This window comes from Tinamus guttatus, unplaced genomic scaffold (assembly GCF_059628265.1).
Source record: "Tinamus guttatus ecotype Peru unplaced genomic scaffold, ASM5962826v1 Tinamus_guttatus_pri_ptg000685l, whole genome shotgun sequence".
In the NCBI taxonomy this organism is placed as follows: Eukaryota; Metazoa; Chordata; class Aves; order Tinamiformes; family Tinamidae; genus Tinamus; species Tinamus guttatus.
This window is the reverse complement of record NW_028289219.1, coordinates 288,735-316,706: the sequence shown is the minus strand read 5'-3', so window position 1 is coordinate 316,706 and position 27,972 is coordinate 288,735. Positions and strand designations below refer to the sequence as shown.

The 27,972-nt window shown below is 54.0% G+C and overlaps 1 protein-coding gene across 4 annotated transcripts in view; it reads right to left on the bottom strand.

Moving 5' to 3' along the window:
• Positions 1-10,111, bottom strand: part of CTIF (cap binding complex dependent translation initiation factor) — a 159,444-nt gene extending 149,333 nt beyond the window's left edge. For all 4 annotated transcript variants that reach the window (XM_088536631.1, XM_088536632.1, XM_088536633.1 and 1 more), the window contains exon 1: positions 10,039-10,111. The gene's annotated coding sequence lies outside the window, so the exon portion shown is untranslated. The remainder of the gene's footprint in view (positions 1-10,038) is intronic.
• Positions 10,112-27,972: the final 17,861 nt, after the last annotated feature.

Below are 27,972 nucleotides of genomic sequence, written 5' to 3'. Positions count from 1 at the left end.
TTCCCCTCTTCCAACAGCCTTGAAGCCCTCCAGTTTTATCTTTGAGACCTATCCTCTTCTGCCAAATTTGGTCCAAACTGGTCCCTTTGATAAAATTTTGGGAGGAATAAAAACTGACAGTTAGTCAGGCTGCCTGCAACCGCCTTAAGTCTGTGAGAAACCAGATTAAAAGGAAAAAAAAAAAGGAGCACAGAAACATAGAAAAGAAGCTTAAATTCAAGGTAGCTGCTGCCAGGTAATGAAAATTCTTTCTCTCCATGTCATGCAACTAAATAGATATTTATATATATATATATATCACCGAAGAAAAAATGCCCTGCAAAGATCCTCCTTTGTATCTCTGCAGCTGGGAAGGAGCCCATTCCTAGAAGGACGATGCATGTGCTAGGACTCGCCAGAACCTGGCAATTGGGCAGGGAGGGGAACCGGTACTGTGTGTTTGAATGAAAGCCCTGTTTTATTGGCTTGTTGCAGGATTTATGATTCCAATTACATGGCTATGCACGGACAGGCTACCATGCCGCTGCCAGAGATGGTGCACATTCCGCCAGCCTCAGCTTGCAGCACACAGATTTATCCCATCTCCTCAAACCCTCTGACGGCCCAAAAGGGCTCCCCAAACTCTCCGACAGGCACCAGGGCACGTGCCAAGGGAAGGGGGCAGCTGCATCGCAGCTGGGTCCTTCCCTGCATCTTGCCCTGCAAACAAAGCCTGGTGTCCGCCCTGCTCTCAAGGCACCCAAAAACCACCCCCCACCTGATCCCTCGCCTGCCCTACGGAAGATTTTTACCTGCTCTCTTCCCAACAGTTGCTCGCTCTCGTTTAACGCTACCACCAAGATCTCCTTGAGCATTTTCTGGCAGTGATTCCTGAGGCAGGAGACAAAGGAGGAAAATCCTTCCTGCTCAGCGATGAGATAAATAAATAACCAAGGCACTGAACGCTGCAGAAATATTCCCCAGGATCATGCACGGAGACGCCGCGGATGCGGGGCAGCCCCCAAGGGCCCCCGGGGAGGTACTCTGCCCACAACACGACCTCCTCCTCAAGCTGTGGATCTTCCTCTCAGCACTCGGGCCGTGCGCTGGAGATGCTGCCACGGGGAGAGCCAAGACGGCTGCGCTGCCTCCCTGCGCATGGCAAAACTGGGATGCAGGGGAAGGGCGGGATGCTCCCCGCGCAGCCAAAGAGCTTCTCGACAACATGCGTTTCATTTAAGAGCTAAGAAACAGCTCCCCAAGCACAGTGAGGACAGCCAGGCTCTGGCTCAGATCTCGATGAGCGCTGCGGCTTCCACGTCAGGCGCAGCCGCATTTAAGCGGGTCTCTGCATCGTCTGCCTCACCTGCATCGCTGCTACCACTTGGGCACAAGCACTTCCTGAGGTCGAGGTTGCTCCTAGCCCAGATGCTGCTCACGGTCTTTCCAGTGCCAGGCCAAACCCTCCTCAAGGGCACCCTCCACAGTGGAGGGAAAGCGGGAAGAGGCAGGAGTGCAGTAGCAAGCATAGGTGGGGGCTGCTGCGTTGGATGAGGCCGCGGCTGTAGGAACAGTGGGGAGCTCCAAGGTAGGCTTGCACGGCCTCACATGGGGCTCACCTCCATGCAGGGTAACCCGCACGGTGCCTCCAAGCCCAGCCACGCTCCCATGCCAGGCTCTTGGCAGTGCCCACGTCATACACCTGCTGTGGTTGTGCAGGGTCACGTTGCTGCCTCTCTCCCAGCCACCAGCCTGATCTGAGACTCCCCTGCCAGCCAGGATACCCCAAGGGCGCCACAGGGACACGGTGGGGTCCAGGGCACCAGAGACCTCCTTCCTGGGGAGTTCTCGTGCCAGGCTAAGCATTTCCAGTGACCACAGCGTTTCCCTGTGCTGATACCACACAGGCAATGATTGTACACACAGATCTGAAGCAGCAAGACCAAAACAAAACACATGACACAAAATGTCCCTATAACCACTCAAATAAGTGATGTGCACTTCACACATGCCACTCTCATCTCTGCAGGACAGAGGAGCAAGTCCGATCACATCAGATAAATTCAGAATTATCATATCCAAGGTAAAGCCAGCAAAACACTCTTAAAGCCACAAGCTGTCCCAGAAGAGCAGTTCGCAAGAATGCGGCATCTTCAGGATGACAAAACAAGCCTCAGAATCTGCATCTGGACTTTTTCAGCAGAGTTCCTGTCTGCCAACAGCTCGTGTCTCCTCCTCAGGGAGCGAGCGAATACTGGGGACAAGGCCTGGCCAAGCAGGGCTCTGATGATGAGCCTGTTCATCACCCTGCAGTGCTGAGAGCACAACCAGCCTCCTCCCCTCGCCTCTTCTCCTCTCCTGGGGCTGCCTGTAACCATCTGCAGGCAGGACCAAAGTGCTGTCCCTCCTGCAGCACCCATGTCTACTGGGGGATGCGTCCATGAAAGAAACCACTCACTTTCCAATGGGTAACTTACTGTATAACCTAGAGAAAGCTCAAAGCAAAAGGCTCCAGCCTTTTCCAAGGCTCTTTCTATTGGCAGTGGAAATCAAAACAAAATAAAAATTCCAGCCGCGGGCTGGGAGCCTGGAGTAGCGGAGTGGGAGGCTAGCAGTGATCTCTGCTCTTGGAAAGCACCAATGCGCCGACACAGAAGCAGCATCGTCACAATGCAAAAATGTAGCTGCTATGGGGCTGAAAGGGCAGCTCGACTCACGTCATCCTGCAGGTTCCCGGGGCTTCTCCCACCGGGCAGAGTCGTGCTTCCCAAGGGCAAAGTTTGCACTTCCCTGAAGCAGGATCCATGGCGGGGTTTTGTGTTTGTGCAGGCCCAGCTCTGCGCTGCACAGCAGGCCAGGCCAAGGCTCCTGCGTGCAGCCACAGCACAGATATCTGTCAGGCAAATGTAAATAAATCCTAAGGGCACTAGCAGTGCTGCCATCTTACAAAGCAAAACAAAATGCTCAAAACAGGCTCTTCTGACAGCTCAGCCTGTTAGAAGAGAATGATACCAGAAAAATAAAATGAAAGCTTCAATGCCTTCACTGCCCCAGGCCTGAATGGCTACATTACGGAACCAGCCTCTTAAGCGGGCTTTCTCCAGGCCTTCAGCACCGCAACTGCGAGCAGAGCAGGGCAGAGCCCCCGGCAGAGAAAGATTTTACTCTTTGTGTATTTTACTAGACTTTCTCTTCTTCCAAAGGCCACCGCTGATCACATCCTGGCTCCACAGCTGCCACGATGGAGCATCCCAAGCAGCTAATCCCAGGTCCAACGTGGGCCCCGAGCAGCTGCCAGCAGGCAGTTTTATGGTCGCATTTTAAAAATGATAATGTGGTTGTGCAACAAAAGCTGAAATAAGCAGAGAGATGTCAAGCCACAATTTGGAGAAATTAAAGATGCACAGGGCCCTCTCACCATGTATAAAACAAAGTGAGGAATAAGTCGTCTGAACTTCTTCCATGTTGCTGCAAAAAAATAATTTATCTGAAGTAAGCTTGGAAAAAGGAGAAGGAGGGGAGAAAACAAACCAGACTGTGCTTTAAGATGAATTTTCTCCTTATCTTAAAGGCAAGAAATGGAGAGGGTTTGCTGTGCTTTCAAAACAAACCGTTTTCAACCGATTTATAACTCCCGAAAGCTGAAGTCCATCAATTTACTAGCAGGCAACAAAAGTGCATGAGGCTAAAAAAGTGATTCTAAAAGCACCCCGAGCCTCCATGCACAGCTGAAATTCCTCCAGGCGGCAAAAATGTTGCAGCTTTATTGATGTTAGATATAAGATGACATCTCAGCTTCCCAAATCAGAGCAGAATTTAATCATACATGTCTCCAAGTCAATCTTGGATGCAGGTTTTCAGCCTCTTCCCACCATACAAAACAAACAAATACGTTAAACACAAAACATTTTTCTATTATTAGACATCAACTGACGCATAACAAGAAGTTCCTGCTTGCTTTTTCTCTCTGGCACAAACTCCAAAGATTGGGTTTGCAATGGCAATGCTGGCAAGCCATGAAAATCCTCTTGCAGCTCCAAAGGGGGGCGCTTCCTGCTGCGTCGCTGTCAGCGGACAGAGCCCAGGAACGCCTGGGCTCACAGTGGGAATTCATTTCTGGCCCAGCGACGCCCACTCCCAAAAGTGGAGCAGCCCTTGCAGGCTGCCTCCAGACGCTCAGCTCACAGTAACTGACTTCAGTCCTGGGGAGAGTAGCACAGATTGCTTCTCTCTCCCTCCAGGACAGGTTGCTCCTCAGGGGGACGGGCAGAGCAGAGGCTTCGCAGCGGCCTGGCCGGCTGGTGCGGGCACATGGGACAAAGCTGCCTTGCAGGACTGCATCTCCAGGGCCTCTGTTTCTCTCTATGGCTATGGCAACCTCAGATAACAGACAGCAGTGGGTAATGACAGGGAAAGACAGGTCTGGAGGCTCTCTAAAAAACCTCTAAATTCATTCTAAGTTATTCTACAAGATCCCTCCCTAAAATGTGTTCTCACAGACCACAACTCTCCTCCTAACAGCCCTGAAGATGCGGCTAGTCCTGAAACAAAGCTCTCCCTGAAGCGCTAAGGGACTCGTGAGAGGCCAAAATGCAGCTTGTAGCTGGTGCTGCAGGAGAACAGGGCTCTGCAAAGCAACACCCAAGCGTGGATTCATAGGAATGTCCCGCAACGCCTCGCTCCACCCTCGAGCCACAGAGGATGTGGGCTTTGCAACCAGTTCGTTGCAGCGTCTTAGGGAAGTCACCTCTGTCCTGCCTCAGTTTCCCAACCAGCAGCACAGGCTCTGGGCCTGGCACTCAGTGATCACAGCACACAAGAGTCCAGAAACCTTCCTGATGTATTTTCATTGCAGCTCAAAGGCATTACAATTATTAGATACGCCACATCTCTCCCTGTAACATAAAAATTCAGAACACGGAGTGAGATCTGCTTTTTTGTACAAGTTGTTTCCAGTGCAAACTCCTCCCTTTCCTAGAACGTCTCCTGACCTTTTACTTTTCACCTGGGGACTGCCCCAGGGGACCCCACCGCAATCCCTGCGGCACTGCCAGGCACAGCTGGTGGCAGAGCTCAGTCTCCCTCGCATGGACGCAGCTGAGCAGATCCACATCTAAGATGACACGAAGCGTTTCCACAGCCTCCCGGCTGCCCCTCAAATGCCAATGCGGCCCCTTGCTTCCCTGCACCAGCTGCCACTGCTTTTGCAGGGACGGAATAGCCCCGGATGGTACTATTAGGGAGGCTCGTTGCTGCTCCAACTTGGCTTTCCAGCTTCTCCCAGGTACTTAACAACCTGAAGCAGAGAGGCACCCAACAGAACATAACATCTGCCACTGCAGAAGCTGCTTTTCCTCCACGGGTCTGCTACACACAGCTGTGAAGCTAAAAACCCACTTTGCCAAAAGGCAGGAGCATCGAGGTCCAAGTGAAAACAGGCCAGGCGAAACCCCAAACCCTCCTCAACAGAGCCTCCAGGATTTTACAAGTTCTAAAGAGCTTTTAAGATTAATTACAAACCCAAGCAACCTTGGCAAGCAGTTCCCAGACGCTGGCAAGCTGGTGGCAACCACGCACGTCTCCCTGCAGGTCCTGCTCTGAGTCGGGGCCAGCAGCTCCCGCACAGCTAAGCTCTCCCAGTGCAAGTGCAGGCTGAATGAACTAGGAGTTGTGTTCACAGCAATCTCAAAATGGACAGAGATTTTTTTTTTTTTTTGGCCCTACAACCAATTAAAATAGTTGGCAAGAAGCAACAAGCTTGTGGGTACCCGAGCTGCGCAAGACGAGATCAATGGGAAAGGCCAGCACCTCCGGGTCACGCTCTCCTTAGCCTCCTGCTGGCCGCAAGGAACAGGGAGCTGGGATGTCCAGCTCCAAGTCCTGGCTCAGCCGCAGACATGTGGGACACCACGGATAAGCCACCCCCCTTGTCCTGCCATCTGCCCCCTGCAGATGATCACATTTAATGACGTTGGGAGAGGCGGTGAAGCTGGATGAACGCTCACGGCACAGAGAGGAGGCGCCCTCTCTACACCGTCACCTGTTATTAGGCACTTTGTGGTGGATCCTTCTCCATGCGTTTTCCGTGCTGCACCAGATCCTGTCCCACCTGTCAGAAGTGCCATCGTGTCACCACAGCCTCTCCTATTACACAGAAAACCAGGGGTTCCTCTCCTTTGCCATGACAGCTATATGCTTTCCTCCTAAGTGGGAAGGGAGGAAACAGAATTTAGGCAACGTCAGTAGGCAATGACTCAAGCATGGGAATACTGCTGTCCAACCTGTGTCTCTGGAGCTTTGGAGGTCCATGGTCTACTCTAAAGGAACCTCTCAAAGTTGATTTGGGACAGCAAAGAGCTCAAATACATTACAGAGTCACTACCACCATTACTGGCCACTTTTCAGAGATGCTGTGTTGGGGAAGGCTGACGATGACTATGCAGGATTCCAGCTCGGCAGCCGTGGGACAGCCCAGGGCAGGTGAGGAAGAAGTAGAACTTTTGTTTTCAGAAGAAGAGCTGACACCTTAATGCACAAAGGTTTGGGGAACACCCAAGCTTAATGTCACCTTATTTTCAGGCAGCACTGCCCAATAGGCATATTTATCTTAGTATCATATGAAAATACCCACCTTGTGAATGACTATATGTATTTACAAATATACATATAAAACAGTCAGTCTTCTAGGTAAACAGAAAATTATTATTTAGCTCCACTAGCATTTAGCTTCTGGTGACTCAGTAAACCCTGTAATGACACCCCAGTGGCAGAACTGAACTTTCTACAAGGTGCGTCGCAGTACCTTATGGGAGTCACCTCTCAGCATCAACATTTCCACAGAGTTTCTAGACAGAAATTGTTTTCCCCACCTTAACAAAGAGAACAAGCCACTCCAATCACATCAGCAGACTGTTAATTCTGGAACTTAATGATGTCATGTGAAAAAAATGAACGTTTCTGCTAAACTGAATAGTGATGAAATGCTGAGGAATATTTCACTGCTCCCCATTTTAGTGAAATATTCAGACCAGATGCGATGTGTGCCCAAAGCAGCTCCTGAAATAGCTGATGTGCTGCACCCAGCTTCCATATGATCCACTGGGTCAGCGTATACCTTTATGGACACAGGGCCTTGCCAAAGACACACTTGAGCACCAAGAGCATGAAATTAAATAAGGCTCAGGAAGGCCTCTCCTCCACTCTGCAGCGACCTAAGGGCAAAAAATTAAACTGGAAGAAACTACCTTGATTTCCAGCTGTTTCTCCTGGGACCTCCTGAGGAACAGTAGCTGGGAGGAACAGGACAGACATCCAAAATAAGAGAGAAGGAGAGAGTCAGAGCAGCACAATCTGTCTTCAGCTGCCAAGAGGGCACAGCAGAACAAAAGCTTCTTCCCAAAACAAGCTGCGATGCTCAAAGAGTGGAAAGAAAAAGAAAAGGAGGATTTTTTTTCCAAAAATGTGAGCTAAAAGAGGAAGAGCTGGAGGAAAAGCCTAGAACCTCACATCTCCCCTTCCCCAATACAAATCACAGACTAATAGTTACTAAGCATTTGGACCTCATTTTTTGCAGATAGATAGATAGATAGATAGATAGATAGATAGACAGATAGACAGATATTTGGACACAAGCTATTCCCATCCAATTTGCACTGCTCTCCCACCCCACCACTTACCTGCAACATTTATCCATTACTCCTCTGCCTCCCTTTAAAAGCATTTTGAGATCTTTGGGTTAAAAAGTATGTTTTCTGAAAGCAGGACTACACTCTTATTCCCACAGTACTTTAAAAGTGACATAGTAAATTCACAGAGCCCTCCAGGGCAGTCTGTGCATAGGAAGGAGGGCTTGGACTCCATAGAGCTCAGAGAAAAAGAGCTTTAAACACAAACACAGCCTGCGCTTCCCAAAACACAAAACGCTCATATCTCTGCCAAAGATAACATGCAACACAGCGAAACCACAGTCTACAAATCTCATTCAGGGCTTGAGGGAATAAAATTTGCTGCAATGTTTTGCACCTTGCACTTCAGGAGGAGGAAGGTGCAAACACTTCATAGTCCTCAGGGGCAAAACCAACCTGCATCATCACAACAAAATCTTTGCTTCCACTCACTGAAGAGCGAAGGCGGCTATTTGCTTATGAGGGGGATAAAAGCCATAACCAGAAGGGGATACACCCCATCCATCATGCCCAGCATCGTCTGCTGTGCTGCTCAGGGCTGGCTTCTCAGGTGACTTCCACCACCAAAAAGTCCTGGTAACCCAGTATCTTTGAGGTGAAAGAAATAACCTGGAAGCTCCAAGTGCATTCTGTACTTTCTGTACCTTCCAGGTTTCCGAGCTGCTGATCCCAAGGGAGCCGCGATCTGCAATACTCCTGACAGACCCAAGCCTGTGGCCATGCACACGAGCAGCCGCGTCGCATGGCAAGGGGGACGACAGGAAGTGTCCTTATTTTGCCAGGCGAACAACTACTGCTATACAAGCGCAGCACTTTGCACATACGGCTTTGCCTCTGGGAGCATCATTAAATTAGAAAGATACTCCTGGGAACAGAACTGCAGCCCTAGATCTGCACCACTGCTGGGCACCGAGGAAGATTCGGCCCTATCCTCTTGACACCCATCAACCATCTTGACACCAATGTTAGATTAGATATTTTCACTTGTTGGTTAAACCTTCTCTTCCTCATCCTGAACAGCTCCATCTCTTTGCTTCTCCTCCCACGAGAGATGCTCCAGCCTCTTCACCAATTGTGTCACTATCTATGCACCTCCACTCTGACTACAGCAGAACCACATTTCCAGCAGGCCCATAGTCACTTGCATCAGGCTGGGGCTACCCACATCCATGAGACTTCTATAGGAAAATAAAAATAGTCTCTGGTTAGGCCCTGTCTGCTACACCCAGTCCAGCACTAAAGATATCAAGGAGCTTTCAAGAGAGAGGAGACCCTCACCTTGGCCAAAGCTCCAAAGCAAACAGCAATTCTTCCAAGGAGTCAAAGTGGGATGTCAGTGGGAAAGGCTTACCGGGAAGGCATTTTTTAAGTAACAATGTGAATTTCAGTACGTGAAGCAAGGACCCGCCAGGTCCTTCGATGAACTACAACAGATTAGCAAAAGCAAAGAGGACTACCCAAAGTGAGCTGAAATCCGCTGTATGTTGGGCCCAAAAGCAGAACATTCAGGTCTTTACTTTCAAGAAGCGGGAACAATCACTGACCTCACTCTAAGCTCTGCAACAGAAAATTAGGTTCTGTGTTTCTGTTGGTTTCAAACTGCCATTGATTTAAGATTTGTGCCCAAACGCTCTGTCCTGTAGCTACAACCCATGTCCAGTTGTGCTACAAACAGGCAGTAACAAACTACAATAACTGTTAGGTGCCCTGAGCACTTACGTAGGGCAGCTTTACCCATCCTTTCACCCCCACTTTCAAACCTAGGCCTTTTACCTCCAGAAAACCCGAGTTTTGTCCCTAGTCATCCAAGAAGGGGCTTCATCAGGATGGCCAGCCCGCACCTCATGGCTCGTCCATTCAAACAGGAAAAATCTAGAAGTGCAGAGAGCCACAGAGAAGTTCAGGCTGTAGCCTCCCCATTAAGCTATTGCTACTATCCCCAGTGACCGGCTACGAATCAGAACGGGTGTATTTCGGCGACGAGGGCAAAACAACACGGCATGCCGCTTTCTCCAACGGTACGAGTGCAGAAATGAACCCGCTGGGGACCAAACTGCTGTCCGAGGCGCCGGGGCGGCTTCGCCCCCTGCTCGCGGAGCGCAGAGGGGCAAACAAAGCGCGAACGTGGCGCCAGGCCCGGCGCCTTTGACAGCTCCGCGCGGCGCCCGGCGGGGGCAGCGGCGGCGCGGGGGGAGCGGCGCGGCCGCCGGCAGCTCCCGCCGCCCCGGGCGGCTGCTGTGTCATCCGCGGCGCTGGTGGCCGCGGAGCCGCCGCCGGGGGCCGGGCCCTCAGCCGTCAGCGACACAAATCACGGTGGCGGCGACATGTCCCCCTCCCCCGCCCCGATCTCCCCTCCGCTCCCGCTCGCGCTTACCGTGCTGCGCTGCGAGGCGGCCGGGCACGGGCCGGGCCGGGGCGGCGGTGTCAGGCGCCCGCCGCGAGGCTCATGGGCGCCGCCGGGCCGGGGGGAAGGGGGCGCCGCCTGCCCGCGACGAGACACCCGGGCGAGGGCGGAGGGACGGCGGCTCCGCGGCGGCTCCGCGGCGGCTCCGCCCCGGCCCGCCCGCCGCCGCCGCCGGGGGCTGCTGGGAGACGTAGTCCGGCCGCGGCCGTTGGCGCCGCCGTTACACGTTAGCGCGGCCGTTGGCGGTTAACGCAGCCGTTGGCGCGACCGTTAACGCAGCCGTTAACGCGGCCGTTGGCGTGGCTGTTGACGCGGCCGTTGACGCGACTGTTAGCACGGCCGTTGGCGCGGCCGTTAACGCGGCCGTTGGCGTGGCTGTTGACGCGGCCGTTGACGCGACCGTTGGCGCGGCCGTTAACGCGGCCGTTAGCGCGGCCGTTAACGCGGCCGTTGGCGCGGCCGTTGGCGCCACCCCCTCGGCACGCGCCGCTGGGCGCCCCTGTGGCCCGTGGGGGCTGCCACCCTCACAGCACGCGCCGGGGCGGCTTCTTTAAGACCGAGACGTTCCTTGGGTGCCAGGAGCGAGACGTCGGGATGTGGCACCAGCCTCCTCTCGCCTCGGTTTCCATCTCGCCGCGTGTGCCGTGGCGATTGCCTCCTACCACCTCCTGCACCCAACACGCGTCCCCTGCGCGGGTGGCTCACCAGGCACCCGCCTCACGTTGCTTCAGCGTCGCACCAAGGCACCTCTGCTGTTCTTTGGTCAGCACCTGCACTCTTAAGGAATTCCAGGTTCCCAGAAAAACAGAAGCGTGGGGCTCCATTTGCCTTTGGCCAACACTTCTTCTAGCTTCACCTGCTGTTTGTGGACCCCTTTTAGTTCTAATTTCTGAAGCTGCTCTTACAAAAATACACAAGTGGGACTCCCCAGGGGCCATGTGGGAGCTCAGCTCATGCCCCCCCTTGACCAATGGCCATTTTTGTCTCTGCACTGGTTGAATATCTGGTTATTTTGTCTAAGCTCAGCCGCCTTTGGGTGTCCTCATTCCCACCAAGCGCAGCCGCTGATGCTTCCCAGTCACTGGGCTGCCGTTACGGGACTCTGGGCTCTGCCGGGACCTCTGGGCAGAGCCTTCCATGAACATTGACACTCTTAGCAGTATTGACCTGGGGGTTGTGCAACAGAGTCTAGAACAAGGAAACTGCAAATGCCTCCATGCAAATAGGCAAAATGCAATTTCAGTAAATAAAAAAGAACAGGAATGCCTCCTTTTGAATATTCCTTCAGCCAGTTGTGTCATCTTAGCCCCTCCAGATCCACTGGAAGTAGTTTATAAATGTTGCTACGAACTGTTTAAAATATCTTTTCCCTCCTTTCTCTTGTCCTTGACATTGCCCAGGCCTGCTCTGGGCCATCAGCTGCTTGAAAGAGCCAGCTTATCTACCCTGCCATTTGTTGTCAGACTAAAATTCAAGCTCAATTCAAGATGCTGCTTTTTTTTTTTTTTGCCATGAATTTTGTTGCTCCCTTGCCTTTCCTTACAACCCCACTCTGCCGTTCACCTGGATAACCAGATCGTGCTAACGCACGTAGAAGCCTTATCATGCGACAACCACAACCATAGCTTAAGCATCTAAGAAAACCTTAATTTTACTTTGATGGTAAAACCAGATTCGAAAGATCCCTTCCTGCTGCGCTTTATTTTTGGCCACATCGTTTGCTGGGCAGGTTGCCATGACAACCCTATATTCACCGGAGGGCGTCTATAACCGGGAGAGCGCATTGGTGATTCCGAGCCAGACCTTTTTATTTTTTATGTATTACTCCGCGGTATTTTCAGCAAGGGGAGCTGCCTGGGTTTTCACGTGTTAATCCGCGGTCGCCCTGCATTGCGGGATCGAAGCGGGCTGGGGGCCATGGCCGTGTCCGCGGCCCGTGTCACCACGCGTGTGTAGCCGGAGCGCCAGCTGCCGCCGGCGCAGTGGCCCCCGGAGAGCCCCGCGCTTGCCAGCCCCGTGGCTTCCTCCTTGCAGGGCCTGCGCAAGGCAGTCCTAGCTCGGACAGGGCTCTCCTGCCTCCTCCCCGCGCCATGGGCTGCTGCCAGGAGGGTGCTGAGCATCTCTGAGGAGCTCCGAGGGCCTCTGAGCTTCCCTGCGGGGATTGCAGGATCTCCACAACTCCGGGAAGTACTCCAGCCTAGGGATTTCATCCCAAAAGTCAGCAATCCTGTAGCGATAGAGCTAGCTTGATGGGCACTCCCGCAGTCCCTGTTACCCAGCTGCATCAGAGATGCTGTTCTGGTGATTCCAGAAGACCAAGGGCTCAAAATCTTTCTCCCAAAGCAAGGGGCTCCAGCTGTGTCCAGGCCGATGGTGCAAAACGAAGCACGGGAGACCGCGGGCACAAAAACGTTTGCAAGCAAGAACTCTGCAACCAAGAAGATGTGGTGCCAAACTGTGCTCTCCCCCTGGCAACAGCCTTTAAAATTGCTTGGCGATGATGGGAAATTGCAGCTTCGAAGGAAAAATATAGAATACTTAAAAAATAACTCGGCTGTGGCTGTGATGTGCTGGTAGCTTGTCTTTCCTCTGCTAGCTCTGAGTAAACATTTTGCTTTACAGAATATGGTTGAAGGCAAAATTCAGCATATTGTGTTCTGCTCAGATTGTATGCCCCTCTGCGGAAAGTTCAGTTATAAATTCAGGTAGGGAATGAACAAATAAATGAAAGATGGAAATTCCTCTGCTCTCTCCCACATAGCTCTTCTGGGATATGTGAGACAGTTGGAATATCTCCTATGACGGACATAGAGCAACCCCCTGTATGGATTTCTAATCAGTGGCCAGGAAAATGCTACCGTGGCCATCAAGTGCGTCAGTGCAACATCAGAGACTCCTGCAGGGAAAAGAAACCTCTTCACATGGTTGAGTGCAAGTCTTCTGGCCAGTTATTTTTAGGAGGGTATTTGTGGCCAGTGCAGCAGTTGGTGCCAGGGCTATTTTCAAGGCCATGATGAATTCACGACTCCCGGATGGGTCTCCAGGAGCTGGGGTTGCACTGACAGCTTTGTCCCGTCCACCTTGGGAAGAGCAGGTGCTCCAGGGAAACGCTGCCATGCAGAAGAGCAGGAGAAGGCAGCTCGGCACCAGCCACTGTCCCACCTGCGGCTGCTCCAGGAACGTGTCCCAGAAGCTTCTTTGCTTCTGCCCTAGAGACTCCACCCCAGTCCCTCCCAGTCCAACCAGCTCGCTGCGCCTTTTCATGCTTCAAATAACAAGAAGGAAAGTCAGAAAACGTGGATTTTCTCCTTGGCTCGCTTAACACTCCGCGCTTCCTGCTGTTTCACGTAATTCACTTGCATAATGGGGCTGCCTGGGCATAATTCATGACTTTCCTATCCTGATTTAATTACCAGCTACATCTTCGGATTAAAGAGACCTCAGCAATGCAAAATATCATTATACAGGTAGAGGCCAAATTACCCTTTTAAAGGGTCCCCGCTCTGATAACCCTCAGGGAACCCACGCTGGGAAGCAGGGTGCCGCGGGCGGCCGCGTCCCCGACACAGCGTCTCTGTCGGCGTCGGAAGCGTCGCTGCCGCGTGCGCTCCGGGTGAACTCCGGGGCTTGGCAGCGCCGGCCCTTTCCTCACACGCTGTTGTATAACCCGCGGGCAGCTGCGGTGGGAACACTCGCTTTCAAGCAAAGTGCAGCCCCAAGAGACTGCCTGGAATGAGGGAGCAGCAAGGAGAGAATCAAAGTGCGGAGCTCGGAGGCAGCTGCGCTCTGGTGAGCAGCTGAGGAGAGCTGGAGAGCTGCTGGTGGGAACAGCAGGGCTCAGCCCGAGGCGTGGGCAAGGAAACCTGGCAAAGAGCCCTGAAACCCAGACAGCAGCTCCCTGGCCAGCAGGGGCAGAATTGGGGGTGGACTTGAAAACCAGGGGGGCATGTTCTGTGCAACTGAGTATCCCTGAGGATATTTCAAGATACACAGCAGGCATGAAACCATGTCCAGACACCAGAACGAGCCCTCTGGTCCTAGCGGTGCTTGTCCTCAGAAATAAGGCTAAGGTCAGGTCAGGCACCACGCTAGGACAGATGTAACGATGGCAAGAAGAGACCTGGCTCTTCCTGACGTCGCAGACACCCTGCAGGGCCTGGCTGGTTGGTGTGACTCAACAGGCGACGCGTTAGCCTAGGACTCAGGTGGCCTGAGCTCTGCCACTGCAGCACATTAGGGAAAGCCTTCGGTTCTCTGGTTCCGTTCCCCTGCGCTGAAACGGGTACTTATCCTATTTGTAAAGCACTCCGTGACTCAGGGTTTCTCCAGGTATAAGCCAGTGCAATGTTTGCAGAGCTGCCAACAGCCCCAGGTTAGCAAGGACAGGGACAGACTTTGTAAACATCGTCCTCGGACAAAATCCTGGGACAAAATTTTCCTCTCCCTGCCTGACCCTGAGCTATTGCAGGACCTAATGGGAAGAGGCAGGAGCAGAGGGACGCTGCCTGGTTTGCCCCAGGAGGGGCAAGGAGGCTTTTCCCCCAGGTTTTCACCTCATCCAGTATGCATATTTTTGCCAAGTAAGTGTAGCTCGTGTGTGAACTGAAGAATTACACATTGACCAGGCAGCTCCTGTTTTTCGCATGTTGCCAGGTCAAGACGAACAACAAAAAGAGCCCGGGATTTATCCCAGTTCTGTTAATAAACAGGAAACCACAAACAAGCTTATCTTTGCCCACGATTTGCTTCTTATCACAGGGTGCTCGGCAGAGCTGTGCTATTTGGCACAGTGACAAGAGGGGCTGAAGGGCCCTGCCTGCCTTCCTGGCAGCACAGAATGGCTTCTGCCCATGGCTGCCCCGGGAAGGGGAGCGGGGACGCAAGGAAAGTGCCCATTCCCTGCGTGTTCCCTGCGTGTTCCCCACTTGCTGCGAAGCCTTGGGAAGAAAAGCCTCTTCTCATCAGTGCCTTTGCCAGGGCTGTGGGTGAACGTCTATTCTCTACTCACTCCCAAATGCAAAATGCTCAAAGGTTAAAATAAGAAAAAGCCTTTTCACCTGGTGTTGGATGGACGTAGTTCCGTCTCCCTCTCCTGCCTCTGTTGTCAGCACCTTGGAATTGCCCATGGTCAAATATCACAGAATCACAGAATGCTCAAGGTTGGCAGGGACCTCTAGAGATCACCCAGTCCAACCCCTGCACACGCAGGGTCACCTAGAGCACGTGGCACAGGACTGCGTCCAAGCGGGTTTGAAGATCTCCAGAGAAGGAGACTCCACAACCTCTCTGGGCAGCCTGCGCCAGGGCTCTGGCACCCTCACTGGTAAGAAATTTTTCCGTAAGGTCCTGTGGAACTTTTGGTATTTCAGTTTGTAGCCATCTTTCAGGAAAAGGCAGCTGATGGACACCAGGCATAGGAGAGCTCATGGTCTTGCAGCGAAACAGTCGCTTTTGCCAGAGATGGCACCAAATGAGGCATTTGGGGCAGTTTGGGAGCAAAGGCGAGGGATGAGCAGGAATAACAGCAAAATTCGAGTGAAGAGATTCCCTTTGGTTCGGAAATGAGGGTAAAGTCTGGGGAATGTTGAGCTCCTCTCCTCAGAGGAGCACGATTCTGGGCGCCGGGTGCTTTGCTGCTGCGGACGAACACTGCTCTTTGGAGCTAGAGCAGCGATGAGCAGACGCTCCCCTTCAGCCAGTTGTTTGGTGGCCCCTCTTTTTCCACAGCTGAAATAATAAAATGTTTAATTTAATTTAATTTCTAAATTATGCTAATTAAAAAGGGCTAGTAACACAATTAAATGCAGTCCACAGAGAGAATCTGCTTTCCTGAAAGGAAAGTAATCATGAAAGAACCTGCTTTTGGACTCTCAATAATATAATTTCCAGCAGATAATGTTTAATTTCTGCATAATAAACCCATGTTCCCCAGCTGGGCTTCATTCACATGGGCTGAAGTGCAGACTCTCATAACTATTTTACAGCCAAACTTTGGTAAGTAACTTCCAAGTCCTAGAGGAGAGAAAAACCTCGTAGCTTTGAAGTCCATGATGTCCTTCAGACCATCCCGATGCCTTGCTGAACCGGTGCTGCTTGTTCACCTCCAGGCCGTGCGTATGTTTTCCTAATTATGGCTCAACATTCTCCAAATTATTTCCAGAAAATCCTATTCAGAATGCAAACACTCCCAACCCAGACGCACTCCCAGTACAAGTACTAAAGGAAAAGGATGGGCAAAGCTGGCAGCACATCGCCAGCTTTGAAACTATCACTTTAAGAGATAAAAACTTCTGGCCAGATGCAAGAAGTATTTTTTCTGCTATAGGAAAAGGGAGAATCTCCTTCTGTTAATCCCCTCCAAAATATAGGAAATATGACTGGCAAGTAGCCAATGGAAAATGCTGTGTATATATGTGAAGATAGATTGGGACAGTGTGAAAGGACATGAAAGCCAGGGAAATTTGGCCATCTGCGGGAGCTGCAAAGGTTTAAGAGCCCAGGCAGTTAAGGGTGAGGGACCTGGGGCTGTTGGATTCCTCCTCATCTGGAGTCTTTAATCAAAGTTATTTCTCTTTTTAAGCATTTAATGGAGGCTTCTAAACAAGCATGCTGGAGCCACGACAACTCTGTCTGCGCCCGGTTTCTCCTGATCCCAGGTCTGCAGGAGGGCACCTGTGCTGCAGCTGCCGTGGGAGCCCCTGGGACGCTCGTGGTGAGATTTCTGTCCCAGGCTGGCATCACCAGGCAAGTCAGACAAGAGAGCACCCCATTCAACTGCCCAAACACTGGCGTCTTTCCCAGCTGAGATGCCCCAAGCCCCAGCCCCAGAGCAGCCCTTGCTGAGGGAGGTTTCTGCCAGAGGGAAGTTCAGACCCTCCAAGTGGAAACACATTTTTCTCTGCAGAGACTCGGGTGGATGATTATGTCCAGGAGCACCATTTTCTAGCGTAGCACCTGTAGGTGTTGAACAGCACCCTAGCTGCACGCCGAACACAGCGAGCACCTTAGTGCAAACATCCGTCACTTGTCCTCCGTCCTTCTGTCGCCCTCCTTGTGTCAGCAACAGGTTTTTGTCACCACACACACCCCGCAGAGCCCCTGGAGGGACAGCAGGACGCCTGTTTTCATGGGTTTGGCGATTTTAAAGGCTTAGCATGGGGTATTTGGTGCGGATTTTGTGGTCGCTGGATGTTAGTGTTCCCTGGCAAGCCGGCTCTGTCGGGATGGGCAGAGCTGTCACAGGACCATTGCTGCAGATGCTGCAGCCATCACTGGGTCCAGGCCTGGCACCGCTTCCTCCAGCCGTGGCACTTCCAGCAGGTCTGTGCTGGCACTGAGGGCTGTGTGTGGTGCTGCTGCTCCCATCCTGCTACCCGTGAGCCCAGGGTTGCCCCATTCTGCTACATCCACCTGGTACTCCTGGTCCCGGGGCCCCAAATCCTGCAACCCCCATCCCAGTGCCTGTATCCTGGTTCCCTCATCATGTTGCCCCCATCCTGGTACCCCCATCCCAGCACCCTCCAGCTTGGTACCCCAGTACTGCTGCTCCCACATCCCAGACATTCCTATCTGGTCACCCTCATCCCAGCACCCTCCAACATGGTAGGCCTGATCCTGGCCTCCCTTCCTAACACCACGTCCTGGCAGCCCCTTCCTGGCCCCCTATCTGGGACTCCGACTCCCATCCCAATGCACACATCCAACTCTCCCATCCTGACACCGCATCCTGGCAACCCCATCCACGATCCTCATCCCGACCCTCCCCCATTCCAGTGCCCACATCCCACTCCTCTATGCCAACACCACCATCCCAGCAAGCCCATTCCGGTCCCCCATCCAGGATCCTCGTTCCGTTCCCCAGCCTCTCCGCGCTCCTTCCAGCACTCCCATCCCGACACCACATCCCGCTCCCCCATCCCGCCGCTGTTGCAGCGACGCCCTCTGGCGGCTCCGGCGGGAGCAGCGGGTGCGGCGAGCGCGGGAGCAGCCGCAGCTCAGCGGGGACCGGCACAGCCGCAGCCCCGCGCCCTGCCTGCCCGCTGCACCCCCATACCCTGGCTGTACCCCCTGTCTGCACCCCCATACCCTGCCTGCACCCCTGCCTGCACCCCCTGCCTGTACCCTCTGTCTGCACCCCCATACCCTGCCTGCACACCCTGCCTGCACCCCGTGTCTGCACCCCCATACCCTACCTGCACCCCTGCCTGCACCCCCTGCCTGCACACCCTTCCTGCACCCCCTGTCTGCACCCCCATACCCTGCCTGTACCCCCTGTCTGCACCCCCATACCCTGCCTGCACCCCTGCCTGCAACCTGCACCCCCATACCCTGCCTGCACCCCGTCTGCACCCCCTGTGTGCACCCACATACCCTGCCTGCTGCACCCCCATACCCTGCCTGCACCCCTGCCTGCACCCCCATACCCTGCCTGTACCCTGCACCCCCATACCCTGCCTGTACCCCTGCCTGCCCCCTGCACCCCTATACCCTGCCTGTATACCCTGTCTGCACCCCTATACCCTGCCTGCACCCCCTGCCTGCACCCCCTGTCTGCACCCCCTGTCTGCACCCCCATATCCTGCCTGTACCCCCTAACTGCACCCGGTCTGCACCTCCTCTCTGCACCTTGCCTGCACCTCCTGTGTGCCCTGCTGAACCCTGTCTGCACCCCAGAACCCTGCCCACACCCCCTGTTTGCACCCCCGATCTGCACCCCGGCCTGCACCCCATCTGCACCCCTGCACCCTGCCTGTCCCCAGCACCTCTGGGGATGCACCTCCTCTGCCTACACCGCTCAAGTGCATCCCCCTAGCACCCCCCGGGATGCAGCCTCACTGGCACCCCAGCACCCCCAGCCTGCCCCACCATCCCCCCAGGGCACCAAGCAGCCCTTCCACCCCCCAGCTCACCCAGGTGCATTGCAGGGTGGCAGGATCCCCATCTCATGGGATTCTTTGCACCAGAAACTGCACGCAGCGAGTGCCCGCCAGCTGTGAAGGCCCCATGGGAATGGCCCTTAGGCTACCTGGCTTTTGGTGGATGGTGCCCCGCGCTCCCCCAGGCAGCAAGGAGCACTCTGTCCAGTTGAGGCCAGCTCCTCACCCGCACATCAGCTCTTCCCTGTCTGCGCATTAAGGCTCAGTGGTTGTGGCCTGGGGCCCGCTCTGCTCCTCTCTGCCTGGCCCACACACCAGCCTGCAGCTCAGCCTCTGAATCCTTCTCCTGCTCTGGTGCAGCTTCCCCGGGATTCCCTCTGCCTTCCTGTCTGCATCCCGCACCAAGCGCTTGCCCAGAGCTGGCTCCCGGGGTAGCACGTGCAGGATGGGCTGCACAGGGAGGACCACGCGCAGGAGCAGCGCTCCTGAGGCTCCATTCCTCTGACTGGATGCATATATGCACCAGGGGGAAGGGGCTCCACAAGGGCTGGTTATGTGGGAAGAGACCCCAGGGGCGTGGCCACTGATTGGCTCAGGAGATGCCGAGGAGGGGGGGAAATGAGGAAAAAACCTTCCTGAGCTCCCTAGGAAAGGAAATGAGATCAGGAGAGAGAAGCAATGAACAGGGCTGGGGAACCTGGGCATGCTGTGAGAAAACCTGGAGGCAGAGTGGGGTGGAATCCCAGGCTGGGAAAGGCTGATGACCGGAGGCAGGTAGGATGAAGGAGAGTGGGAATGAAAGTTCCCTCCCAGCAGTGTGGAGCGACCCGGGGCACCACTAACAGCAGCAAATCAGCCTTGAAAATGCTCCTTTTCTCGCTCTCCTCTCCCAGCTGTAGGAAGGGGGCACCCTGTGTCCAAGCTCTGACACCCAACGGCCGGGTCCCTCCCTTCATGTTTGCTCCAGGCGCCTCTGCCAGCAGGGAGCTCCTGGAAGCAGCCGGAGCAGCCGGCAGAGAGGGCTCCCAGCCTGTGTCAGTGTCTCCCAGCTCCACGAGGCAGGATTGAACTCCCCTTTGCTCAGGCATCTCCTGCCTTGCGAAAGGCTTCCCTCCTCTCGCGCGGAGGAAGGCTCTGGGCTGGCTGTGATGGTGCAGCCGGCCACAAAGGGGTGCCAGAGACTGCGCAGGGCTGCAAAGGCTGGAGCCAGCCCTGTGCAAGCAGGAAGCCTCCTCACACACTGGCCCTTCAAGAAGGTGGTCCGCAGCAGGGAGCATCCTGGGCCCTGCAGACCCTCCCGGCCTTGCAGTCCGTGAAAGCCGAGCACGCAAAGATCACGGACTCACATGCTCACAGAAGGGTTGAGGTTGGCAGGGACTTCTATAGACCATCCAGTCCAACCCCTGCTCCAGCTGCGACACCCAGAGCAGGGGCACAGGGCGGCATCCAGGCGGGTTTGAAGATCTCCAGAGAAGGAGCCTCCACAGCCTCTCTGGGCAGCCTGTGCCAGGGCTCTGGCACCCTCACACCAAACAAGTTCTTCCTCACATGGAGGTGGAACTGCCTGGGGTTCAGCTTGTACCCGTTACCCCTTGTCCAGTCACCGGCCACCACAGAGAAGAGCCTGGCCCCATCCTACACTCTCCCCTCAGGTACTTGAACATGTTGGTCAGATCCCTCTCAGCCTTCTCTTCTCCAGGCTGAACAGGCCCCGCTCGCTCAGTCTCTCCTCACACGACAGATGCTCCAGTCCCTCCATCACCTTCGTGGCCCTGCGCTGGCCCCTCTCGAGCAGCTCCAGGTCCCTCTTGTCCTGGGGAGCCCAGAGCTGCCCCCGATGCTCCAGGTGCCTCCCCAGAGCTGAGCAGAGGGGCAGGATCCCCTCCCTGGCCCTGCTGGCACCGCTCCTGCTGCTGCAGCCAGGAGCCCATGGGCCTCTTGTTTGCAGTGCAGGGTGTTGCAGCCTCAGCAGTGGTTTGCAGCCCAGAGCTGGGCATGGGGGGTCAGGCCTCTGTTCCTGCAGCAGCAAAAGGTCTGTCCTTCAGTAACCCAGGTCTGTCCTTCAATAACCCAGGTCTGTCCGTCAGCAACCCAGGTGTGTAAGAGAAAGGGCAGATTGTTGTTGGCCGATGCATCTTCTCCCCTTTGGGTTATCTGCTTGAAGAACTTGCTGGGTACTTCCTGGGCTCTGCTCCCCCTGCCTCTCTGGTTCATTTCGCCTGAATGTTTCAGGGGACGAGTGCAGTTTCTGAACCACGCTTATTAAAACATACCAGTTTTAATGAGAATTCAGCATGGCCGGTTGTGGTTGCAGGGATGTTGTAGGTGTCCAAGTGTGTGTGTGAGCACAGCCATTGCATAAGGCACCCTGAAAAGAGGAGGAGACACCGCCCGACATGGGAGAACAGCTGTAACAGCTGGGTGAATAAGGAGGGCTCACACAGGCAAGGAGGCAAAGACAGGGCTATTTTTATAAGGTAAATATGTGTCCACAAATCACAAAACTGCTGCCAGCACCTTGACCTCTCCTGTTCCTGACGAGGCAGGGCCTGCAGGCAGTTAAATAAGGAGCCAGCCTGAAGCCCTGCCAGGTTTCACAAACTATCCCAAGCTGCATGACAGTGCTGAGCCCTGCGCCAGGGAATTAGAGCATCGCATCTCCTTTTCCTCTTGGAAATACCTCCCTTCTCTGAACAGCAAGGGGAGGATGGGGGAGAGGTAGAGAGAAACCTGGAAAATATGAACCACATTTAACCTCCCAGCTCAGAAAAACCCAGAAAGGAAAGAAAACTTAGAGGAGTCAGGGGGAGAGGGGACTGACTCATGGTGTTTGAATGCTGGGGGTTGGCAGAGCTGCCTGTGGCATTTCTGTCTGAGTCCAGCCCATGAAATCCTGGAAGTTTTGCAAGACGCTGTTAGATGATTTCTAGACCAAAACTATGCTTCAGTTTTGGAAAGGCTGCCCAGCCCGGCCTTTGCTGCAGCCTGGGACACTGATTTTTACCGTCTGTGCAGTGGCGAGGCCGAGGGGATCCTGCAGCACAGCAGATAAGCAAGCTGGGCAGCGGCGAGTCCCAGTTCACTTCACAGGCAGGAAATTTTCAGGGCCCTGCGGACCCAGGAGGTCTGAAGGGGTCCGGGTGGCAGCAACTGCTCCTCCAGGAGCCCCGTGTTTGATGGCAAGTGCCCGCTAGAGGGACCTCCCCGCCACGGCCGGGGTGCTCCGGGCACAAGATGCATGCGACAGTCCCGGTTTGGCACCCCTGTGCACAGGCAGGTTTCTAGCACCCAGCAGCTCCCCAAACCACAGTCCTTGCAGCCGCAGGCTGACCTGGCAGCAAAGCCCTGGCCACCGGCAGGAGGTGGATGCCCCGGTCCCAGGAAGCGAGATGTGCTGGGGAGAAGAGAGAAGGGACCGAGCACAGGCCAGCCACATGCGTGGCATTGTAGGTCACATAACGCTGCTCTCCCAGCTGCATTGCTGACCCCAAACAGCTGGAAGTAAAGGCAGGGAGACACAATGCTGCCTGGACCAGGCACTGAGGGCTCCTGGGGCCCACAGCGCAGTCCGTTCGGCCCCGGTGCCGCTCGGGAGGTGCCGATTGCCTGTCTGCCTCCCAGCCACTGCGCTGCTTCGTGCTGCACGGGGTTCTTGCTCTGCTTGCTTCAGCTCTGTAACCGCTCACTCCTCCACCATGCACATGCCTAACTGTGAGCAGCAGGTCTGGGCTGCACAGACAGCTTCTCTGCTGCTTCTCAAGGTGCAAAACTTGAGCCTGTGGTCAAGGACTTCCCTCACCCTGCTCTGCTCTTCCCAGTGTTTTGGGGCACCTCACCTGACTGCACTGGAAAGGTCTTCCTCTTCCTTCCAGCTCCTTATTGCCACAGGAGGCATCAGGGCACCTTTGGGGCTTCTAAACCCGCTGCCAGGTTGAAAGGCACCCTTTTAGAACAGCAGACAGGCATAAGGCGTCGTTTCTTTAAGAAAGAAACTGCTGCTTCACGTAAATGAATAATCCTGGGAACAGGGCACAGGAGGCCGCTGCGGAGCACCAGGGCCTTTCCAGCATCACATTCATCAGGCTCAAGCCATTCTCCTCCCTGGGAGACCCCAGTGCAGCTCTCAGCCAGCAAGCCCGGCGAGACGGAGAGATAATTTACAGCAGCCCACTCCTTTTTCCCACAGACTTTGCCCTTCGCCCGTTCTCTAGGGAACAGCAGGGATCTGCACGGCATTGCTGAGGAAATGGGAAGTTGCCACAGGCATCGGGAGCCTCTGTATCCTGCTGAAAGCTGGCAGGACTACAACCCTCCCTGCTTTGCCTTTTGCCAAGGTCTTCAGCGGGCATCTCACTCTGGAGCTCTGTCTTGCACCGGAGCCACCAGCCTCTTTTCCCCGCCGCATCTCCCTCCCTTGGGCCCTCGTTTTGCCACTGCCGAGCTTCGTGCTGCAGCCTGGAGCGGAGATAAAAGTCCAGGTCTTTTCCATTTCCCATGGAAATAGTCATCCTGCCAGAGGGGGATTTTAAATCTTCGTCTCTGATGTGTCTTACCTTGAGTCCTTGGCTTGCCTAAACTTTCCAAATCCTTTCTTGTGGCTAGGATGAGAGCTGTTCTTAGGATGCATCATCAAGAGGCTCTGGTGAATGCGGAATGCAGTCGCTGTTTCCAGCACCGTGTGCTTCCCTGGAGCATTTGGCTGCCTCCTAATGGGAAAACTGTCTGCTAGGATGAGTCCAAAGGCCCAAAGGTCTCAGTGCTTTGACAACCCTCATGTCTGAGTGGAGCCAACTCAGGCAGGTAGGCAACACTTCTGTGAAGAAAAATAAACCAAGCTACAGAGCCACACGGTGTATCCGTAGTAAAACTTTAGACCTCCCAGGCTTTTTTTTCTTGCATCTTCCCTTTCTATTTCTTTCTGTTGCACTGCAGAAACATAGTGAGCAGCTGGCTACAGCTCCTGTGAATGATGCTGTGTTCAACGCTTTGCATTGCACTGCGCACCAGCACTCGCCAATGTGACCTTGGTTAAAATTGGAAGCCATCCCAGAGCTTTCTCCTTCACTAATATATTTAGAAGCCTTTGCTGAGCCTGGCAGGTCCGCACTAACCTGCACTCTCGCAGGGTGTCAGAATAAATGTGCTGTGATATATTAGCTGAGCAATCACAAGGCTACAGTAGAACAGCAGGCGTGGGATTGGAGTGGGCAAAAGGATCCAAGAGGCATCTTTGGACCTTGGGTAGAGGCTCAGTGTGAGATAAATGATATATAGGCTGTCCTCCGCGCTGGCCTGGGAGGCGCATGCGGAGCAGGAGAGAGTCTGATGTGCTCGGCTGGTGGAGGCTGCTCACAGCCCCCTTCTGAGCTGTACGTGCTGATGCCCTCGTCCCTGAAGCCTTGCTGCAAAGAGTGCCGGGATGAGTGTGCAGCCGAGGTGCCCAGGCTGCAGGTGCCCCCAGTCTTGAACCAGGGGTGGCTGGGGTGCGGGTGCCTCCATTCCTTGAACCAGGAGCGCTCAGGGTGCAGGTGCCCCCGTTCCTTGTACCAGGACCTCCCATCCCCGCTGTTGCAAGCAGGAACAAAAGGGAGGGCAGAGGCTGGAGAAGATGCCCTGGGCAGTAGCCCCTGCCCACCCTGTTTGGGAGCCAGGTACAATATGCAGACGCTCACAGTGTAACTGCATTTAAAACAAGGAAACCAAGAGCTGAGCTGAGCAGCTTAGCGATACCCTACCCGGCCTGAGCAGCAGTCATTGTTCTCAAGCATGAAATAATGCACAAGAAGCGTCTGGGACTTCAGCCTTCTGACGAGCAGCCACTAACAGGGAGACTATGGGTGCAGAACCTAAAGACAGAGAGCACAGCTCACCTGCCGAATGGGACCTGTGTGCCCTGACTCTCAATCCTTCCGACCCTCAGAGCCTCACACGCTTAACAGTCCTGGGGCCGAGTCCCTGGCCAGCCTCGCCAGGCACCCGAGCTGGGCAAAGGGGGTGGCTGAGGCAAATTGATTTCTAGCACATACGAAGGAAGAAATGCAAGGGGTTTTCTGTCCATGGTACCAGCTCGGTGCAGATGACGCTGTGTTTTATTCGCTGTATTTACACACGCTGCGTTTTGGCCTGATTAAGAGCTCGGGGCGCCTCCTCGGTGCATACTCAGCGGTGGGCAAAGGGCCGGCAGTGCCGTAGACTTTGACGCGGCACCCAGGCTGTCAGAACTCGAGGAATGAAGTCGAATTTCCGTGTCCTCGTGTACCACGTGCAGGCTCAAACCTCTCAGGACTTGCATGAGCCTGTGCCTGTCTGGGTCTGAACCACTCACCTGACCCTCTCAAGCACCAGGCAACAGGCACAAGCATCCAGGAACCTCCCAGCCTCCATCCTGCTGCCATCCACTGGCTGCTTTCGTTTGCTCTCCCACCTGCATCTTTCTATCTGTCCACAGCAGAAAACTTGCAGCCTTCTTTGCCCTAGGCAGAGCCGCGGCATGGCCATGGCTACCTGCAGTGGGCAGGACTGTGGGGACAACAATAATGTGCTTTATGAGGAGGCTTCAATGGAGAGAAAAGCGCTCCGAGATGACAAAGTTCCTATTAAGCTTAACAGCATTAGGCCTGTTTTGTTAAACCGGAGAGATAATTGCTATAGTGACATGTTCACATTTCTAAAGTGCAAAAGCAATACTTGAATTTTGAAAATGTTGAGACATTGCTCTTAGAAAGGAGAGGGAGAAAGGAGTGAATGAGTGTCAGCTTCAGGAAACGAAGCCACGTGTATCACTGCAGAGAAAAACTCCAAAGGGTTTTAGCTGGCAGCACATTTGGAAGTAGAAATGGAAGAAACACAGAAACCTCCCTGCATGAAGCTGTGTTCCTGCTGGAAGAAAGGGCAGTGCTCACCGTCAGCCCTGCTGGGGAGGGATCTGGTGCCTCTGCTGCAGAAACGACTCTCCTGAGCGTTACCAGGCCCTGGAGAATGGCCAGGGTTACAGGGACTAACGCCCAGCCATGACCTTGGAGGGCCATTTCATGGCACTGCATGGCAGGTGCCACCCTTGGCCCTCCGCCATGCAGGCAGGACCTGTCACCGCAGTGAGGTGGGAGCTGAACTGCTCCCAAAGGAGCCACATCCACCTGGGCACCCAGCCAATGCACCACGCACTTCATCCGCGGTTGTCCTAGCAGACTGTTCTCTCGGGCCTGTAGATCTGCACGGACTTTTTTCCCACTCTTTTTCCCTCTTGGGATGGCTCCTGTGTCTCCTGGCATCGGGTGGCCCAGGTATGTCACTGGCCTGAGAAGGACGTGCGTGCCTGAAGGTTTGTCCCGTTTCTCCGACTCTATCCGTTGGCCTAGCACAAGAGAGTGTCTCTGCACACACTCCGGCCGTGTCCGGAGCGCAGCATGGAGCTGGCCCTGCCGGGATAGCGTGTCCCCGCTGCGCCCGGCGCTTATCGGTGGGAGCAGGGTGTGTGTGGCCGGAGCCCCGCCTGGGGCTCGGGGTTTCCCTCCCTCTTCTGCACCTGAATGCGCTCATTGTTTTTACGGCTTTGTCTGTTAAGGGGAAAGAAGGAGCCCTTAAATGAATGGGGGTTAGACAAGTTTTTCAGCTGCATGCGGGTTACGGGAGGCCACAAGAAAAGAACCACAGCCCTTTGAAGTGAGGCTGCTCCTTTTCTTTTCATGGGCTGTTTTTTACTTCTGACAGTGAGTGATATTTTCTCAGATCAAGATCCGTCCACCAAACACATGAACAAAGGCTCCCTAAACACACCACTAGCTCCGGGCACACATTGCAATGACTTATCACTCACAGGAGGCCAGAGGCTGCTCCAGCTAAATCAAAGTTATAATAAGGGCAAACCTTTCCTCCAGGACCTTCCATGCTAAAAATGCAGGAGTTGGGCAAAACATAGGAGAATTCCTCACTCCTGAGAAAGGAATGTGCGTCAATGGACATTAGTAACTGGAATTCAGTTAGCAAATGGAATCAAATTAACAGTTCCAACCAAGCTGGGTTAGTGTTATGCCTTCTGCTCTCTGGCCATTTGCTTCGGCATTGAGAAATACACAGAGAAACCCTGAACTCCTGCAGGACAGAGCTGCATCTGTTGCTTGCCCAACCACAATCGGTTGAAACAGATGAGATTGTTTCCACCAGCCACCATTGCATTTAACCTGGATCTCACATTGCTGCCCAAGAGGATGGAGTCAATCCAAGTCTTGGCTCCAAGACAGTCACTGGCAGCGATGCTTCTCTCTGCCCAGGGGGGCAGATCTTGTCTCAGGAGAGCAGCCCCTGGTCCCTCACTTTTCTGTCTAAAGGGGATAATCTGCTAGGACTTTTCTGATAGGATTTAGTAAGGGAAACTAAAATTTTCCTTTTAGTTTTATCAGCTGTATTTAGATACCGAAATTACAGATGCTTTAGCAATGCCTGGCCATGTTGATGACATTGAAACCGTGAAAAGTCTTAGGGTCCGAGGTCTGCAATTGAGATTTGTGGTCTTGAGGCTTCACAGATTCCTGGGCAGTGATATTAAAGAGGCCCTTGTTGATTTGGAAGCTCCAAACTCATCTCTTCAAATTAGCCTTAACTCCACGCTTTCCTCTAGATACAAAGAAGGTCCTTGGGCAGACTCCCTGGAGCTATGCACAGACTTCTGTCTAGCTTAAAGTCTTCAGAGCAGGGACTCAGTTTTCCCCTCCTAGATAAATACCTAGGCAATGAGCTCCAAACTCAGACTTCTCTCTGTCTCTTTCCCTTCCTCAGTAATTATTTTATACAAAACAGAGGAGACAGAAGCTGAACAAGCCCAGCTCCAGAATAACTTGCCAGGTGGCTAAGGCACCTCTAAGCCAAGGAAGGATCTTCAAGGTCTCCTCAAGCATTTCCAGAGAGCTGCCCTAGCCCATGGCTTGCTGAGTGACAGCACTCTGCTTCACTGTGGCAGTGTTTTGTAAGAAAGGACCATCTTGTACCTGATTCTCCAGGAGGCAATTCAGCACAGACTTCATGGAGAAAG